This window comes from Salvelinus alpinus, chromosome 14, assembly GCF_045679555.1.
Source record: "Salvelinus alpinus chromosome 14, SLU_Salpinus.1, whole genome shotgun sequence".
In the NCBI taxonomy this organism is placed as follows: domain Eukaryota; kingdom Metazoa; phylum Chordata; class Actinopteri; order Salmoniformes; family Salmonidae; genus Salvelinus; species Salvelinus alpinus.
In genome coordinates, this window is record NC_092099.1 from 55061250 (window position 1) to 55079276 (window position 18027).

General features: G+C 52.6%; 1 protein-coding gene across 19 annotated transcripts in view; it reads left to right on the forward strand.

The window, feature by feature from the left end:
- The window catches only part of LOC139539109 (CLIP-associating protein 1-B-like), a 128447-nt gene that overhangs the window by 8479 nt on the left and 101941 nt on the right, over nt 1-18027 (forward strand). The window contains exon 1 of one of the 19 annotated variants that reach the window (XM_071341881.1): nt 1020-1174. The exons of the other annotated variants lie outside the window; for them this stretch is intronic. The gene's annotated coding sequence lies outside the window, so the exon portion shown is untranslated. Of the gene's footprint in view, nt 1-1019; nt 1175-18027 lie in introns of those variants that run through there. 19 annotated transcript variants of the gene reach the window in all.

Consider the following 18027-nt stretch of genomic DNA (forward strand, 5'->3'; position numbering starts at 1 on the left):
ATGACGGCTGCGTGCTACCATGGTGTTTATACTTGCATACTATTGTTTGTACAGATGAACGTGGTACCTTCAGGCATTTGGAAATTCCTCTCAAGGATGAACCAGACTTGTTGAGGTCTACAATTCTGTTTATGAGGTCTTGGCTGATTTCCTTTGATTTTCCCATGATGTCAAGCAAAGAGGCACTGAGTTTGAAGGTAGGCCTTGAAATACATCCACAGGTACACCTCCAATTGACTCAAATTATGTCAATTAGCCTATCAGAAGTTTCTAAAGCCATATGATCATTTTCTGGAATTTTCCAAGCTGTTTAAAGGCACAGTCAACTTAGTGTATGTAAACTTCTGACCCACTGGAGTTGTGATTAAGTGAAATAATCTGTCTGTAAACAATTGTTGGAAAAATTACTTGTGTCACGCACAAAGTAGATGTCCTAACCGACTTGCTAAAACTATAATTTGTTAACAAGAAATTTGTGGAGTGGTTGAAAAACTAGTTTTAATGACTCCAACCTAAGTGTATGTAAACTTCCGACTTCAACTGTATCTAGATACATGGGTTTCAATACGATACAGGAACATGAACAATGTGAACAACAGCATGAGATGAGATATAAAAAAGCAAATTTTTCTCTCAGACCCATGGCAAAAAGTGTAGAACTGCAGGAAATTAGCCTGAAAACTGTAACATTTTCTCATAGCCTCATGATCAAATATGTAGAATATTTTCAACACAATGTGAAGCAATGCAGGAAGTTAGCTTTTAAAAAATGATATACGGTTGTCGGCCAGACAACCGGATAACAATAACCTAGCAAATTACATAGGTTTTCATTCAACTAATTAAGCCTAATCTCACGCAAGCCATTTTATCATTTAAATATGCTGAAGGTGCCGTGCAGATGTGCAAGATCAGGAACAGCCCGCCTAACTCGTGTTGGTCAGCTTGTGAAGCTGGGCACAGTCCACAGTTTGCCTAGGCTACTGATATTGCCTAGGTCAATGACTGTCAACACAGTTACCTGCAGTTTGACACTGAACGAGAGGACGCATCAGTTGAACTGGTGATTTCGTAACGTTTGAATCTATTTTGTGACCGATGCATGCTACATTTGGATCGGTTTGGTGTCCTTGTATCTTACGCTTGTATTGGTACCTGATTCAAATGTTTACCGGTGAGTTGTTACTTCCCTAATTACCATGTAACTATAGACCTAATGATAGTTTAGTGATATAGGTGTGTCTCTCTGCTGTTGAAAAAGATCAATCATCAAAGGGAACAGGGAGTAGTATTACACTGTCATTATTACAGCTAATCCTGAGGCTTCTTCAGCAAGATTCAACTGTGTGTGTGTCTGTTGTCTGTACACTGTGGCCTTTCAGAACATAGGCCTGTTTGCGGTACAGCGTGTTTATATTTGGCACAGTGCGTGCTGGCTCTGCTCTCCTGCTTGTCTGGAGCTGCAGTATTTCATGAGAACTTAGTTGAGGCATCCAAACTAAGGATCACGTCTTCTTCAGCAATCACCAACTGACCCTGCTAAGGATATTCTGCCCTGCTGCACTCCATCAAAACACGCTAATAATCTCCTCTACCAATCCACACCAAACTCCTGTAGCCCTGTTTATATCGACTTTGTTACCCAAAGCAGCAGCTGACCTCACGCAGATTCAATAGTTCAGGAAAAAAATACCCAAGCTCAGCAAAAAATAAACCTGTGCTCTAGCCCTTGTCTCACATTTGACCCCTTCTAAATCTATGCAGGATAGGGCTACTGTCTGTGTTACTTCTCTCAGCCATCAATCTGCCACTCACACAATATAGCACACTGCAGCCCAGGGAAACCAGGTGAGCTGAGCAGTCTCTCTGACCAAATCAATGACCTCACAGAATCAGCTGTTTGATGAGGCTTGAAGAAATCAGTCAGACAACACTCCAGTCAGCCTCCATACCTCTCATAGCCTCCCCATGCCTCAGTGGAGGGTTCAGCCTGCTTATCTTTCTCTCCGTCTCAAATCTCTCTCTCTCACTCTCCTTCTCTGTCCCAGTCTTTCTCCCTCTCTGTCTGGTTCTGAAACACCTCAGCAGCCTGTCTCTCTCTGGATTTGGGCTGAAGTGTTGTCAGTCTACACCGAGGCATAGAGCGCTGTGATACTGAGCTATACCAAAATGCCTGCATGGGAAGACTATGGGCCCTGGTCAAAAGTAGTGCAATATATAAGGAATATGGTGCCATTTGTGACAAAGACCCTGGGTGTTTCTCAATATGCATACTTCCGTGCTCCACATGCTCATGCTCTGAGTGCATTCTCCGACGACATTCTCTTGAGTACGTTCTTGTGAGGATGAGAGTGTGGAGAACGCATAAAACTTTACATTTGAGAAGCACCCGCTCTCCCCCTACTGTATTACCTCACGCTTCACCTCATTCTGGCTGGATGACTACCCGACTGACTGGATGACTACCCGACTGACTGGATGACTACCCGACTGACTGGATGACTACCCGACTGACTGGATGACTACCCGACTGACTGACTACCCGACTGACTGACTACCCGACTGACTGGATGACTACCCGACTGACTGGATGACTACCCGACTGACTGGATGACTACCCGACTGACTGGATGACTACCCGACTGACTGACTGATTACCTGACTGACTGATTACCCGACTGACTGGATGACTACCCGACTGACTGGATGACTACCCGACTGATTACCTGACTGACTGGATGACTACCTGACTGATTACCTGACTGACTGGATGACTACCTGACTAACTGGATGACTACCTGACTGAGTGACTGTTGAAGTTGGCTAAACTCTTGGGTTATTCATCTAGCACACTGTGGGACAGGTACAGGGACAGACAGGACTAAGGTTCAGCTCTGAAACCCCTCTGGGGTCATGTCATCCCACTTAGGAGGACTTTGTGCTTGTAGAACCAAGACAAACACAAGCTTGTGTTAAACGTTAATCCAAAAACATGTGCTTGTTATGTTTTGACTAGAAAGTAGGGGGGGGGGTCCTGTCCTCCATGTGCCTCCAGAGGGCAAGCACACACTGTCTGCCAGTCTGTCTGTCACTTCCTAGATCTGAGCCAAGGCTCTATCAGAAGACTGCCATTCACATCCATCTCCTCTTGTGAGGTTCCTCTTAATCCTGTCTGAGGCTAGCCTCACTATTGCAGTCAGTGTATTACCCTCTTTGTCCTTCTGCATCATATTTAGTTTCATATTGTTCTTGTTCTCTGAACTGAAATTATTGATCAAAGTAGGATCTTGCTGCAGCGTGTTTGTGTGTGTCTGCATCCATGATCATGTGTGAGTGTGCTTTTATCCTCCGGGCCTGTTGGTGTGCTGTGCAGCAGTGTTAGTGGAGGTGTGCTGTGCAGCAGTGTTAGTGGAGGTGCTGCTGTGCAGCAGTGTTAGTGGAGGTGTGCTGTGCAGCAGTGTTAGTGGAGGTGCTGCTGTGCAGCAGTGTTAGTGGAGGTGTGCTGTGCAGCAGTGTTAGTGGAGGTGCTCTGTGCAGCAGTGTTAGTGGAGGTGTGCTGTGCAGCGGTGTTAGTGGAGGTGTGCTGTGCAGCAGTGTTAGTGGAGGTGCTGCTGTGCAGCAGTGTTAGTGGAGCTGTGCTGTGCAGCGGTGTTAGTGGAGGTGCTGCTGTGCAGCAGTGTTAGTGGAGGTGCTGCTGTGCAGCAGTGTTAGTGGAGGTGCTGCTGTGCAGCAGTGTTAGTGGAGGTGCTGCTGTGCAGCAGTGTTAGTGGAGGTGTTCTGTGCAGCAGTGTTAGTGGAGGTGCTCTGTGCAGCGGTGTTAGTGGAGGTGCTCTGTGCAGCGGTGTTAGTGGAGGTGCTCTGTGCAGCGGTGTTAGTGGAGGTGTGCTGTGCAGCAGTGTTAGTGGAGGTGCTCTGTGCAGCAGTGTTAGTGGAGGTGTGCTGTGCAGCAGTGTTAGTGGAGGTGCTCTGTGCAGCAGTGTTAGTGGAGGTGCTCTGTGCAGCAGTGTTAGTGGAGGTGCTGCTGTGCAGCGGTGTTAGTGGAGCTGTGCTGTGCAGCGGTGTTAGTGGAGGTGCTGCTGTGCAGCAGTGTTAGTGGAGGTGCTGCTGTGCAGCAGTGTTAGTGGAGGTGCTCTGTGCAGCAGTGTTAGTGGAGGTGCTCTGTGCAGCGGTGTTAGTGGAGGTGCTCTGTGCAGCGGTGTTAGTGGAGGTGTGCTGTGCAGCAGTGTTAGTGGAGGTGCTCTGTGCAGCAGTGTTAGTGGAGGTGTGCTGTGCAGCAGTGTTAGTGGAGGTGCTCTGTGCAGCAGTGTTAGTGGAGGTGCTCTGTGCAGCAGTGTTAGTGGAGGTGCTGCTGTGCAGCGGTGTTAGTGGAGCTGTGCTGTGCAGCGGTGTTAGTGGAGGTGCTGCTGTGCAGCAGTGTTAGTGGAGGTGCTGCTGTGCAGCAGTGTTAGTGGAGGTGCTGCTGTGCAGCAGTGTTAGTGGAGGTGTGCTGTGCAGCAGTGTTAGTGGAGGTGCTGCTGTGCAGCAGTGCTAGTGGAGGTGCTGCTGTGCAGCAGTGTTAGTGGAGGTGCTGCTGTGCAGCGGTGTTAGTGGAGGTGCTCTGTGCAGCGGTGTTAGTGGAGGTGCTCTGTGCAGCGGTGTTAGTGGAGGTGCTCTGTGCAGCGGTGTTAGTGGAGGTGCTCTGTGCAGTGGAGGTGCTCTGTGCAGTGGTGTTAGTGGAGGTGTGCTGTGCAGCAGTGTTAGTGGAGGTGCTCTGTGCAGCGGTGTTAGTGGAGGTGCTCTGTGCAGCGGTGTTAGTGGAGGTGCTCTGTGCAGCGGTGTTAGTGGAGGTGCTCTGTGCAGCGGTGTTAGTGGAGGTGCTCTGTGCAGCGGTGTTAGTGGAGGTGCTCTGTGCAGCGGTGTTAGTGGAGGTGCTCTGTGCAGCGGTGTTAGTGGAGGTGCTGCTGTGCAGCGGTGTTAGTGGAGGTGCTGCTGTGCAGCGGTGTTAGTGGAGGTGCTGCTGTGCAGCGGTGTTAGTGGAGGTGCTCTGTGCAGCGGTGTTAGTGGAGGTGCTGCTGTGCAGCGGTGTTAGTGGAGGTGCTCTGTGCAGCGGTGTTAGTGGAGGTGCTCTGTGCAGCGGTGTTAGTGGAGGTGCTCTGTGCTGCGGTGTTAGTGGAGGTGCTCTGTGCAGCGGTGTTAGTGGAGGTGCTCTGTGCAGCGGTGTTAGTGGAGGTGCTCTGTGCAGCGGTGTTAGTGGAGGTGCTCTGTGCAGCGGTGTTAGTGGAGGTGCTCTGTGCAGCGGTGTTAGTGGAGGTGCTCTGTGCAGCGGTGTTAGTGGAGGTGCTCTGTGCAGCGGTGTTAGTGGAGGTGCTCTGTGCAGCGGTGTTAGTGGAGGTGCTCTGTGCAGCGGTGTTAGTGGAGGTGCTCTGTGCAGCGGTGTTAGTGGAGGTGCTCTGTGCAGCGGTGTTAGTGGAGGTGCTCTGTGCAGCGGTGTTAGTGGAGGTGCTGCTGTGCAGCGGTGTTAGTGGAGGTGCTGCTGTGCAGCGGTGTTAGTGGAGGTGCTGCTGTGCAGCGGTGTTAGTGGAGGTGCTGCTGTGCAGCGGTGTTAGTGGAGGTGCTGCTGTGCAGCGGTGTTAGTGGAGGTGCTGCTGTGCAGCGGTGTTAGTGGAGGTGCTGCTGTGCAGCGGTGTTAGTGGAGGTGCTGCTGTGCAGCGGTGTTAGTGGAGGTGCTGCTGTGCAGCGGTGTTAGTGGAGGTGCTGCTGTGCAGCGGTGTTAGTGGAGGTGCTGCTGTGCAGCGGTGTTAGTGGAGGTGCTGCTGTACAGCGGTGTTAGTGGAGGTGCTGCTGTGCAGCGGTGTTAGTGGAGGTGCTGCTGTGCAGCAGTGTTAGTGGAGGTGCTGCTGTGCAGCAGTGTTAGTGGAGGTGCTCTGTGCAGCAGTGTTAGTGGAGGTGCTCTGTGCAGCAGTGTTAGTGGAGGTGCGCTGTGCAGCAGTGTTAGTGGAGGTGCGCTGTGCAGCGGTGTTAGTGGAGGTGCTCTGTGCAGCGGTGTTAGTGGAGGTGCTCTGTGCAGCGGTGTTAGTGGAGGTGCTCTGTGCAGCGGTGTTAGTGGAGGTGCTCTGTGCAGCGGTGTTAGTGGAGGTGCTCTGTGCAGCGGTGTTAGTGGAGGTGCTGCTGTGCAGCGGTGTTAGTGGAGGTGCTGCTGTGCAGCGGTGTTAGTGGAGGTGCTGCTGTACAGCGGTGTTAGTGGAGGTGCTGCTGTGCAGCGGTGTTAGTGGAGGTGCTGCTGTGCAGCGGTGTTAGTGGAGGTGCTGCTGTGCAGCAGTGTTAGTGGAGGTGCTGCTGTGCAGCAGTGTTAGTGGAGGTGCTCTGTGCAGCAGTGTTAGTGGAGGTGCTCTGTGCAGCAGTGTTAGTGGAGGTGCGCTGTGCAGCAGTGTTAGTGGAGGTGCGCTGTGCAGCAGTGTTAGTGGAGGTGCGCTGTGCAGCAGTGTTAGTGGAGGTGCGCTGTGCAGCAGTGTTAGTGGAGGTGCTGCTGTGCAGCAGTGTTAGTGGAGGTGTGTTAGTGGAGGTGTGCTGTGCAGCAGTGTTAGTGGAGGTACTGCTGTGCAGCGGTGTTAGTGGAGATGTGCTGTGCAGCAGTGTTAGTGGAGATGTGCTGTGCAGCAGTGTTAGTGGAGGTGCTGCTGTGCAGCAGTGTTAGTGTAGGTGTGCTGTGCAGCAGTGTTAGTGGAGGTGCTCTGTGCAGCAGTGTTAGTGGAGGTGCTGCTGTGCAGCAGTGTTAGTGGAGGTGTGTTAGTGGAGGTGTACTGTGCAGCAGTGTTAGTGGAGGTGCTGCTGTGCAGCAGTGTTAGTGGAGGTGCTGCTGTGCAGCAGTGTTAGTAGAGGTGTGTTAGTGGAGAGGTGCTGTGCAGCAGTGTTAGTGGAGGTGCTGCTGTGCAGCAGTGTTAGTGGAGGTGCTGCTGTGCAGCAGTGTTAGTAGAGGTGCTGCTGTGCAGCAGTTTTAGTGGAGGTGCTGCTGTGCAGCAGTGTTAGTAGAGGTGCTGCTGTGCAGCAGTGTTAGTGGAAGTGCTGCTGTGCAGCAGTGTTAGTGGAGGTGTGCTGTGCAGCAGTGTTAGTGGAGGTGTGCTGTGCAGCAGTGTTAGTGGAGATGTGCTGTGCAGCAGTGTTAGTGGAGGTGCTGCTGTGCAGCAGTGTTAGTGGAGGTGTGCTGTGCAGCAGTGTTAGTGGAGGTGCTCTGTGCAGCAGTGTTAGTGGAGGTGCTGCTGTGCAGCAGTGTTAGTGGAGGTGTGTTAGTGGAGGTGTACTGTGCAGCAGTGTTAGTGGAGGTGCTGCTGTGCAGCAGTGTTAGTAGAGGTGCTGCTGTGCAGCAGTGTTAGTGGAAGTGCTGCTGTGCAGCAGTGTTAGTGGAGGTGCTGCTGTGCAGCAGTGTTAGTAGAGGTGCTGCTGTGCAGCAGTGTTAGTGGAAGTGCTGCTGTGCAGCAGTGTTAGTGGAGGTGCTGCTGTGCAGCAGTGTTAGTGGAGGTGCTGCTGTGCAGCAGTGTTAGTGGAGGTGCTGCTGTGCAGCAGTGTTAGTGGAGGTGCTGCTGTGCAGCAGTGTTAGTGGAGGTGCTGCTGTGCAGCAGTGTTAGTGGAGGTGCTGCTGTGCAGCAGTGTTAGTGGAGGTGCTGCTGTGCAGCAGTGTTAGTGGAGGTGTGCTGTGCAGCAGTGTTAGTGGAGGTGCTGCTGTGCAGCAGTGTTAGTGGAGGTGCTGCTGTGCAGCAGTGTTAGTGGAGGTGCTGCTGTGCAGCAGTGTTAGTGGAGGTGCTGCTGTGCAGCAGTGTTAGTGGAGGTGCTGCTGTGCAGCAGTGTTAGTGGAGGTGCTGCTGTGCAGCAGTGTTAGTAGAGGTGCTGCTGTGCAGCAGTGTTAGTAGTGGTGCTGCTGTGCAGCAGTGTTAGTGGAAGTGCTGCTGTGCAGCAGTGTTAGTGGAGGTGCTGCTGTGCAGCAGTGTTAGTGGAGGTGCTGCTGTGCAGCAGTGTTAGTGGAGGTGCTGCTGTGCAGCAGTGTTAGTGGAGATGCTGCTGTGCAGCAGTGTTAGTGGAGGTGCTGCTGTGCAGCAGTGTTAGTGGAGGTGCTGCTGTGCAGCAGTGTTAGTGGAGGTGCTGCTGTGCAGCAGTGTTAGTGGAGGTGTGCTGTGCAGCAGTGTTAGTGGAGGTGTGCTGTGCAGCGGTGTTAGTGGAGGTGCTGCTGTGCAGCAGTGTTAGTGGAGGTGCTGCTGTGCAGCGGTGTTAGTGGAGGTGCTGCTGTGCAGCGGTGTTAGTGGAGGTGCTGCTGTGCAGCGGTGTTAGTGGAGGTGCTGCTGTGCAGCGGTGTTAGTGGAGGTGCTGCTGTGCAGCGGTGTTAGTGGAGGTGCTGCTGTGCAGCGGTGTTAGTGGAGGTGCTGCTGTGCAGCGGTGTTAGTGGAGGTGCTGCTGTGCAGCGGTGTTAGTGGAGGTGCTGCTGTGCAGCGGTGTTAGTGGAGGTGCTGCTGTGCAGCGGTGTTAGTGGAGGTGCTGCTGTGCAGCGGTGTTAGTGGAGGTGCTGTTGTGCAGCGGTGTTAGAGGAGGTGCTGCTGTGCAGCGGTGTTAGTGGAGGTGCTGCTGTGCAGCAGTGTTAGTGGAGGTGCTGCTGTGCAGCAGTGTTAGTGGAGGTGCTGCTGTGCAGCAGTGTTAGTGGAGGTGCTGCTGTGCAGCGGTGTTAGTGGAGGTGCTGCTGTGCAGCGGTGTTAGTGGAGGTGCTGCTGTGCAGCGGTGTTAGTGGAGGTGCTGCTGTGCAGCGGTGTTAGTGGAGGTGCTGCTGTGCAGCAGTGTTAGTGGAGGTGCTGCTGTGCAGCGGTGTTAGTGGAGGTGCTCTTTGCAGCAGAGTTAGTGGAGGTGTGCTGTGCAGCGGTGTTAGTGGAGGTGCTGCTGTGCAGCAGTGTTAGTGGAGGTGCTCTGTGCAGCAGTGTTAGTGGAGGTGCTGCTGTGCAGCAGTGTTAGTGGAGGTGCTGCTGTGCAGCGGTGTTAGTGGAGGTGCTGCTGTGCAGCAGTGTTAGTGGAGGTGCTGCTGTGCAGCGGTGTTAGTGGAGGTGCTCTGTGCAGCGGTGTTAGTGGAGGTGTGCTGTGCAGCGGTGTTAGTGGAGGTGCTGCTGTGCAGCGGTGTTAGTGGAGGTGCTGCTGTGCAGCAGTGTTAGTGGAGGTGCTGCTGTGCAGCAGTGTTAGTGGAGGTGTGTTAGTGGAGGTGCTGCTGTGCAGCGGTGTTAGTGGAGGTGTGCTGTGCAGCGGTGTTAGTGGAGGTGCTGCTGTGCAGCAGTGTTAGTGGAGGTGCTCTGTGCAGCAGTGTTAGTGGAGGTGTGTTAGTGGAGGTGCTGCTGTGCAGCAGTGTTAGTGGAGGTGCTGCTGTGCAGTGGTGTTAGTGGAGTTGCTCTGTGCAGCAGTGTTAGTGGAGGTGCTGCTGTGCAGCAGTGTTAGTGGAGGTGTGTTAGTGGAGGTGCTGCTGTGCAGCAGTGTTAGTGGAGGTGCTGCTGTGCAGCTGTGTTAGTGGAGGTGCTGCTGTGCAGCGGTGTTAGTGGAGGTGCTCTGTGCAGCAGGTTTAGTGGAGATGTGTTAGTGGAGGTGCTCTGTGCAGCAGTGTTAGTGGAGGTGCTGCTGTGCAGCAGTGTTAGTGGAGGTGTGTTAGTGGAGGTGCTGCTGTGCAGCAGTGTTAGTGGAGGTGTTCTGTGCAGCAGTGTTAGTGGAGGTGCTGCTGTGCATTAGTGTTAGTGGAGGTGCTGCTGTGCAGCAGTGTTAGTGGAGGTGCTCTGTGCAGCAGTGTTAGTGGAGGTGCTCTGTGCAGCAGTATTAGTGGAGGTGTGCTGTGCAGCAGTGTTAGTGGAGGTGCTCTGTGCAGCAGTGTTAGTGGAGGTGCTCTGTGCAGCAGTGTTAGTGGAGGTGTGCTGTGCAGCAGTGTTAGTGGAGATGTGCTGTGCAGCAGTGTTAGTGGAGGTGTGCTGTGCAGCAGTGTTAGTGGAGGTGTGCTGTGCAGCTGTGTTAGTGGAGGTGCTGCTGTGCAGCGGTGTTAGTGGAGGTGTGCTGTGCAGCAGTGTTAGTGGAGGTGTTCTGTGCAGCAGTGTTAGTGGAGGTGCTGCTGTGCATTAGTGTTAGTGGAGGTGCTGCTGTGCAGCAGTGTTAGTGGAGGTGCTCTGTGCAGCAGTGTTAGTGGAGGTGCTCTGTGCAGCAGTATTAGTGGAGGTGTGCTGTGCAGCAGTGTTAGTGGAGGTGCTCTGTGCAGCAGTGTTAGTGGAGGTGCTCTGTGCAGCAGTGTTAGTGGAGGTGTGCTGTGCAGCAGTGTTAGTGGAGATGTGCTGTGCAGCAGTGTTAGTGGAGGTGTGCTGTGCAGCAGTGTTAGTGGAGGTGTGCTGTGCAGCTGTGTTAGTGGAGGTGCTGCTGTGCAGCGGTGTTAGTGGAGGTGTGCTGTGCAGCAGTGTTAGTGGAGGTGCTGCTGTGCAGCAGTGTTAGTGGAGGTGCTGCTGTGCAGCAGTGTTAGTGGAGGTGCTGCTGTGCAGCAGTGTTAGTGGAGGTGCTGCTGTGCAGCAGTGTTAGTGGAGGTGCTGCTGTGCAGCAGTGTTAGTGGAGGTGTGCTGTGCAGCGGTGTTAGTGGAGGTGCTGCTGTGCAGCAGTGTTAGTGGAGGTGTGCTGTGCAGCAGTGTTAGTGGAGGTGCTCTGTGCAGCAGTGTTAGTGGAGGTGCTCTGTGCAGCAGTGTTAGTGGAGGTGTGCTGTGCAGCAGTGTTAGTGGAGGTGTGCTGTGCAGCGGTGTTAGTGGAGGTGTGCTGTGCAGCGGTGTTAGTGGAGGTGCTGCTGTGCAGCGGTGTTAGTGGAGGTGCTGCTGTAAAGCGGTGTTAGTGGAGGTGTGCTGTGCAGCAGTGTTAGTGGAGGTGCTGCTGTGCAGCAGTGTTAGTGGAGGTGTGCTGTGCAGCAGTGTTAGTGGAGGTGCTGCTGTGCAGCGGTGTTAGTGGAGGTGTGCAGCAGTGTTAGTGGAGGTGTGCTGTGCAGCAGTGTTAGTGGAGGTGCTGCTGTGCAGCAGTGTTAGTGGAGGTGTGCAGCAGTGTTAGTGGAGGTGCTCTGTGCAGCAGTGTTAGTGGAGGTGTGCTTTGCAGCAGTGTTAGTGGAGGTGTGCTGTGCAGCAGTGTTAGTGGAGGTGTGCAGCAGTGTTAGTGGAGGTGCTCTGTGCAGCAGTGTTAGTGGAGGTGTGCTTTGCAGCAGTGTTAGTGGAGGTGTGCTGTGCAGCAGTGTTAGTGGAGGTGTGTTAGTGGAGGTGTGCAGCAGTGTTAGTGGAGGTGTGTTAGTGGAGGTGTGCAGCAGTGTTAGTGGAGGTGCTCTGTGCAGCAGTGTTAGTGGAGGTGTGCAGCAGTGTTAGTGGAGGTGCTCTGTGCAGCAGTGTTAGTGGAGGTGTGCTGTGCAGCAGTGTTAGTGGAGGTGTGTTAGTGGATGTGTGCAGCAGTGTTAGTGGAGGTGCTCTGTGCAGCAGTGTTAGTGGAGGTGCTCTGTGCAGCAGTGTTAGTGGAGGTGTGTTAGTGGAGGTGTGTTAGTGGAGGTGCTCTGTGCAGCAGTGTTAGTGGAGGTGTGTTAGTGGAGGTGCTCTGGGCAGCAGTGTTAGTGGAGGTGTGTTAGTGGAGGTGCTGCTGTGCAGCAGTGTTAGTGGAGGTGTGCTGTGCAGCAGTGTTAGTGGAGGTGCTCTGTGCAGCAGTGTTAGTGGAGGTGTGCTGTGCAGCAGTGTTAGTGGAGGTGCTCTGTGCAGCAGTGTTAGTGGAGGTGTGTTAGTGGAGGTGCTCTGGGCAGCAGTGTTAGTGGAGGTGTGTTAGTGGAGGTGCTGCTGTGCAGCAGTGTTAGTGGAGGTGTGCTGTGCAGCAGTGTTAGTGGAGGTGCTCTGTGCAGCAGTGTTAGTGGAGGTGTGCTGTGCAGCAGTGTTAGTGGAGGTGTGCTGTGCAGCAGTGTTAGTGGAGGTGCTCTGTGCAGCAGTGTTAGTGGAGGTGTGCTGTGCAGCGGTGTTAGTGGAGGTGTGTTAGTGGAGGTGCTCTGTGCAGCAGTGTTAGTGGAGGTGTGTTAGTGGAGGTGCTGCTGTGCAGCAGTGTTAGTGGAGGTGCTCTGTGCAGCAGTGTTAGTGGAGGTGCTGCTGTGCAGCAGTGTTAGTGGAAGTGCTGCTGTGCAGCAGTGTTAGTGGAGGTGCTCTGTGCAGCAGTGTTAGTGGAGGTGTGCTGTGCAGCAGTGTTAGTGGAGGTGCTTTGTGCAGCAGTGTTAGTGGAGGTGCTCTGTGCAGCAGTGTTAGTGGAGGTGTGCTGTGCAGCAGTGTTAGTGGAGGTGTGCTGTGCAGCAGTGTTAGTGGAGGTGTGCTGTGCAGCTGTGTTAGTGGAGGTGTGCTGTGCAGCGGTGTTAGTGGAGGTGCTGCTGTGCAGCAGTGTTAGTGGAGGTGCTGCTGTGCAGCAGTGTTAGTGGAGGTGTGCTGTAAAGCGGTGTTAGTGGAGGTGCTGCTGTGCAGCAGTGTTAGTGGAGGTGCTGCTGTGCAGCAGTGTTAGTGGAGGTGCTGCTGTGCAGCAGTGTTAGTGGAGGTGTGCAGCAGTGTTAGTGGAGGTGTGCTGTGCAGCAGTGTTAGTGGAGGTGCTGCTGTGCAGCGGTGTTAGTGGAGGTGTGCTGTGCAGCAGTGTTAGTGGAGGTGTGCTGTGCAGCAGTGTTAGTGGAGGTGTGCTGTGCAGCTGTGTTAGTGGAGGTGTGCTGTGCAGCGGTGTTAGTGGAGGTGCTGCTGTGCAGCAGTGTTAGTGGAGGTGCTGCTGTGCAGCAGTGTTAGTGGAGGTGTGCTGTAAAGCGGTGTTAGTGGAGGTGCTGCTGTGCAGCAGTGTTAGTGGAGGTGCTGCTGTGCAGCAGTGTTAGTGGAGGTGCTGCTGTGCAGCAGTGTTAGTGGAGGTGTGCAGCAGTGTTAGTGGAGGTGTGCTGTGCAGCAGTGTTAGTGGAGGTGCTGCTGTGCAGCGGTGTTAGTGGAGGTGCTGCTGTGCAGCGGTGTTAGTGGAGGTGTGCTGTGCAGCAGTGTTAGTGGAGGTGCTGCTGTGCAGCAGTGTTAGTGGAGGTGTGCAGCAGTGTTAGTGGAGGTGTGCTGTGCAGCAGTGTTAGTGGAGGTGCTGCTGTGCAGCGGTGTTAGTGGAGGTGTGCTGTGCAGCAGTGTTAGTGGAGGTGCTGCTGTGCAGCGGTGTTAGTGGAGGTGTGCTGTGCAGCAGTGTTAGTGGAGGTGCTGCTGTGCAGCAGTGTTAGTGGAGGTGTGCAGCAGTGTTAGTGGAGGTGTGCTGTGCAGCAGTGTTAGTGGAGGTGCTGCTGTGCAGCGGTGTTAGTGGAGGTGTGCAGCAGTGTTAGTGGAGGTGTGCTGTGCAGCAGTGTTAGTGGAGGTGTGCAGCAGTGTTAGTGGAGGTGTGCAGCAGTGTTAGTGGAGGTGTGCAGCAGTGTTAGTGGAGGTGTGCAGCAGTGTTAGTGGAGGTGTGCAGCAGTGTTAGTGGAGGTGTGCAGCAGTGTTAGTGGAGGTGTGCAGCAGTGTTAGTGGAGGTGTGCTGTGCAGCAGTGTTAGTGGAGGTGTGCAGCAGTGTTAGTGGAGGTGTGCTGTGCAGCGGTGTTAGTGGAGGTGTGCAGCAGTGTTAGTGGATGTGCTGCTGTGCAGCAGTGTTAGTGGAGGTGCTCTGTGCAGCAGTGTTAGTGGAGGTGTGCTGTGCAGCAGTGTTAGTGGAGGTGTGCTGTGCAGCAGTGTTAGTGTTAGTGGAGATGTGCAGCAGTGTTAGTAGAGGTGCTCTGTGCAGCAGTGTTAGTGGAGGTGTGCAGCAGTGTTAGTGGAGGTGCTCTGTGCAGCAGTGTTAGTGGAGGTGTGCAGCAGTGTTAGTGGAGGTGTGCTGTGCAGCAGTGTTAGTGGAGGTGTGTTAGTGGAGTTGTGCAGCAGTGTTAGTGGAGGTGCTCTGTGCAGCAGTGTTAGTGGAGGTGTGCTGTGCAGCAGTGTTAGTGGAGGTGCTCTGTGCAGCAGTGTTAGTGGAGGTGTGTTAGTGGAGGTGCTCTGTGCAGCAGTGTTAGTGGAGGTGTGTTAGTGGAGGTGCTGCTGTGCAGCAGTGTTAGTGGAGGTGTGCTGTGCAGCAGTGTTAGTGGAGGTGCTCTGTGCAGCAGTGTTAGTGGAGGTGTGCTGTGCAGCAGTGTTAGTGGAGGTGTTCTGTGCAGCAGTGTTAGTGGAGGTGCTCTGTGCAGCAGTGTTAGTGGAGGTGTGCTGTGCAGCAGTGTTAGTGGAGATGTGCTGGGCAGCAGTGTTAGTGGAGGTGCTCTGTGCAGCAGTGTTAGTGGAGGTGTGCTGTGCAGCGGTGTTAGTGGAGGTGTGTTAGTGGAGGTGTGCTGTGCAGCAGTGTTAGTGGAGGTGTGCTGTGCAGCAGTGTTAGTGGAGGTGCTCTGTGCAGCAGTGTTAGTGGAGGTGTGCTGTGCAGCAGTGTTAGTGGAGGTGCTCTGTGCAGCAGTGTTAGTGGAGGTGTGTTAGTGGAGGTGCTCTGTGCAGCAGTGTTAGTGGAGGTGTGTTAGTGGAGGTGCTGCTGTGCAGCAGTGTTAGTGGAGGTGTGCTGTGCAGCAGTGTTAGTGGAGGTGCTCTGTGCAGCAGTGTTAGTGGAGGTGTGCTGTGCAGCAGTGTTAGTGGAGGTGTTCTGTGCAGCAGTGTTAGTGGAGGTGCTCTGTGCAGCAGTGTTAGTGGAGGTGTGCTGTGCAGCAGTGTTAGTGGAGATGTGCTGTGCAGCAGTGTTAGTGGAGGTGCTCTGTGCAGCAGTGTTAGTGGAGGTGTGTTAGTGGAGGTGTGCTGTGCAGCAGTGTTTGTGGAGGTGTCCTGTGCAGCAGTGTTAGTGGAGGTGTGCTGTGCAGCAGTGTTAGTGGAGGTGTGCTGTGCAGCAGTGTTAGTGGAGGTGTGCTGTGCAGCAGTGTTAGTGGAGTTGCTGCTGTGCAGCAGTGTTAGTGGAGGTGTGCTGTGCAGCAGTGTTAGTGGAGGTGCTGCTGGGCAGCAGTGTTAGTGGAGGTGTGCTGTCGTAGCGGTGTTTCAGGCGGCAGCCAGGTTGGCAGCAGGATGTGGAGTTCCAGCGAGAACACAGCCAGGTTGGCAGCAGGATGTGGAGTTCCAGCGAGAACACAGCCAGGCTGACAGCAGGATGTGGAGTTCCAGCGAGAACACAGCCAGGTTGGCAGCAGGATGTGGAGTTCCAGCGAGAACACAGCCAGGCTGACAGCAGGATGTGGAGTTCCAGCGAGAACACAGCCAGGTTGGCAGCAGGATGTGGAGTTCCAGCGAGAACACAGCCAGGCTGACAGCAGGATAGCGCCATGATGGGGGGGATGATGCAGAGGGAGGAGGAGGATGGGATAGCATGAGGATGGAGAGGAGGAGGAAGGGAGGAACTGAGGATGGGGGGGAAATAGGGCTAGAGACTGGCTTAATGAACCTGCTAGTGAGACACTAGAGTTTGTGTGTGTGTGGCTCCTCTTGGCAGCATGCCAGCTCCCTTTCTCTCTCCCTCTTTTACTGCACTCTGTCTTCCCTCTCTCTCTCTTCCCTCTCTCACCCTTTCAAGTCATCAGCTAGGCCAAACAACCCAGAGTCATCAGCTAGGCTAAACATAACCCAGAGTCTTGACACGCTCTTTGATGTCTGAGTATCCCTGCTGTTGTGTTGTCTCTGCTTTGTCTCTCTGCCACTCCCCTTTGTTTACTGTTAATTTTAACATGTGCTGGTATTTCATCTGAGGGGTAGCCTATTTGCTGAGTTAGGTGGCATAATTCACATCTCAGTCCCAGGCATGCTTACATGTTCCTTACCCATTGTATTTTGCGGTATTCAGTGGCTTTGTCAAGGCATTATGCTGGAGGGAAAAATAAAAAAATTTGAAAAGTTAAATTTTGTAAAGAAATATTCAATGTTACCGCTCTAAAAATTCAAAACTTAGTTCCTGCAGGATCAACCAATAATTATCAGGCACCAGCAGGCGAATATGGGATCTCTGTGGCAACCAGACAAAAGTGATTGGAAAGGCATTCACTTACTCTGCCAAACCCTCAGACTGGCTGTGTGAAGGTAGCCTACATCTACAGTAGTCCCTCCCTGCTCATTACTCTGTCCTGCCCTCAGACTGGCTGTGTGAAGGTAACCTACATCTACAGTAGTCCCTCCCTGCTCATTACTCTGCCAAACCCTCAGACTGGCTGTGTGAAGGTAACCTACATATATAGTAGTCCCTCCCTGCTCATTACTCTGTCCTGCCCTCAGACTGGCTGTGTGAAGGTAACCTATATCTACAGTAGTCCCTCCCTGCTCATTACTCTGCCAAACCCTCAGACTGGCTGTGTGAAGGTAACCTACATATATAGTAGTCCCTCCCTGCTCATTACTCTGTCCTGCCCTCAGACTGGCTGTGTGAAGGTAACCTACATATATAGTAGTCCCTCCCTGCTCTTTACTCTGTCCTGCCATCAGACTGGCTGTGTGAAGGTAATCTACATATATAGTAGTCCCTCCCTGCTCATTACTCTGTCCTGCCATCAGACTGGCTGTGTGAAGGTAACCTACATATATAGTAGTCCCTCCCTGCTCATTACTCTGTCCTGCCCTCAGACTGGCTGTGTGAAGGTAACCTACATATATAGTAGTCCCTCCCTGCTCATTACTCTGTCCTGCCATCAGACTGGCTGTGTGAAGGTAACCTACATATATAGTAGTCCCTCCCTGCTCATTACTCTGTCCTGCCCTCAGACTGGCTGTGTGAAGGTAACCTACATATATAGTAGTCCCTCCCTGCTCATTACTCTGTCCTGCCATCAGACTGGCTGTGTGAAGGTAGCCTACATATATAGTAGTCCCTCCCTGCTCATTACTCTGTCCTGCCCTCAGACTGGCTGTGTGAAGGTAACCTACATATATAGTAGTCCCTCCCTGCTCATTACTCTGTCCTGCCATCAGACTGGCTGTGTGAAGGTAACCTACATATATAGTAGTCCCTCCCTGCTCATTACTCTGTCCTGCCATCAGACTGGCTGTGTGAAGGTAACCTACATATATAGTAGTCCCTCCCTGCTCATTACTCTGTCCTGCCATCAGAATGGCTGTGTGAAGGTAGCCTACATATATAGTTGTCCCTCAGTGCTCATTACAACCCATTCAAAGAGGATCGAGGAACATTTAATCATATTATTCATCAGACCCTTGTAATGATGATATAAGTTTGGTTTCCCGGGAGATTTATTTGAGAAGGTAGGAGAAGGTAGGCCTATTTCTCTATTGATTAATAATCTCATCAAGTCTTTTTGACTCTTTAAAAAAGAAAACAGTTGAAGTTCCAGTGTGTTTGTGTTTTGAGTCAGTGAGCTCTCTGACTGTACTGTCTGTAGCCTACTTGTGTGGTCTCCATTTCCACTGTTGATCAGCGAGAGAACGGTTCGGTACATATTGTAGTTTTTTGGTCACAGTTCGGTTTGGGTACAGCGGAAAAATGAAATGCCATTCACACTGTTCAGCATTCACAATGTTCCTTGCATTGTCTGCTGTTACCAGATTGTTATGTTGGGCCTCTGAAGTTTACACTCTGATGCTACGTTTGTAACCATGTGGGAGGTGAGAATTTACCAGTTGTGAAGTCGTAAATGCCAGTTGGATGCGTTCATGTGATTTGAACGGAAATTGGCAAATGGGCAACAAGCTGTGCCAACCATAAACTAAAAGTACACCTATCATGCTTGTAAACAAATTCTAGAGTTCCAAAACCACATTAATAGATTTTCTTTTTATAAATGTTGTTTTGTTGTTGCATTTACCTGCCGAAAATGCTGTTAAAGAGGCAATTTCCTTAGTAGGTGAAGTCAGAGGTCACTGTGGAAGAAGTGGGTGCTCAGGATGATAAACGACTGTCCCACTAGTAATTACTAGGGCTGTGATGATACCAGTATCGCAATATTCTTTTACATGTCAAAAATAAAAACATGAAGCAGACCAAACTAATGAGGATTGTGATACTGGTATCGTCCAAGCCCTAGTATTTACCAGT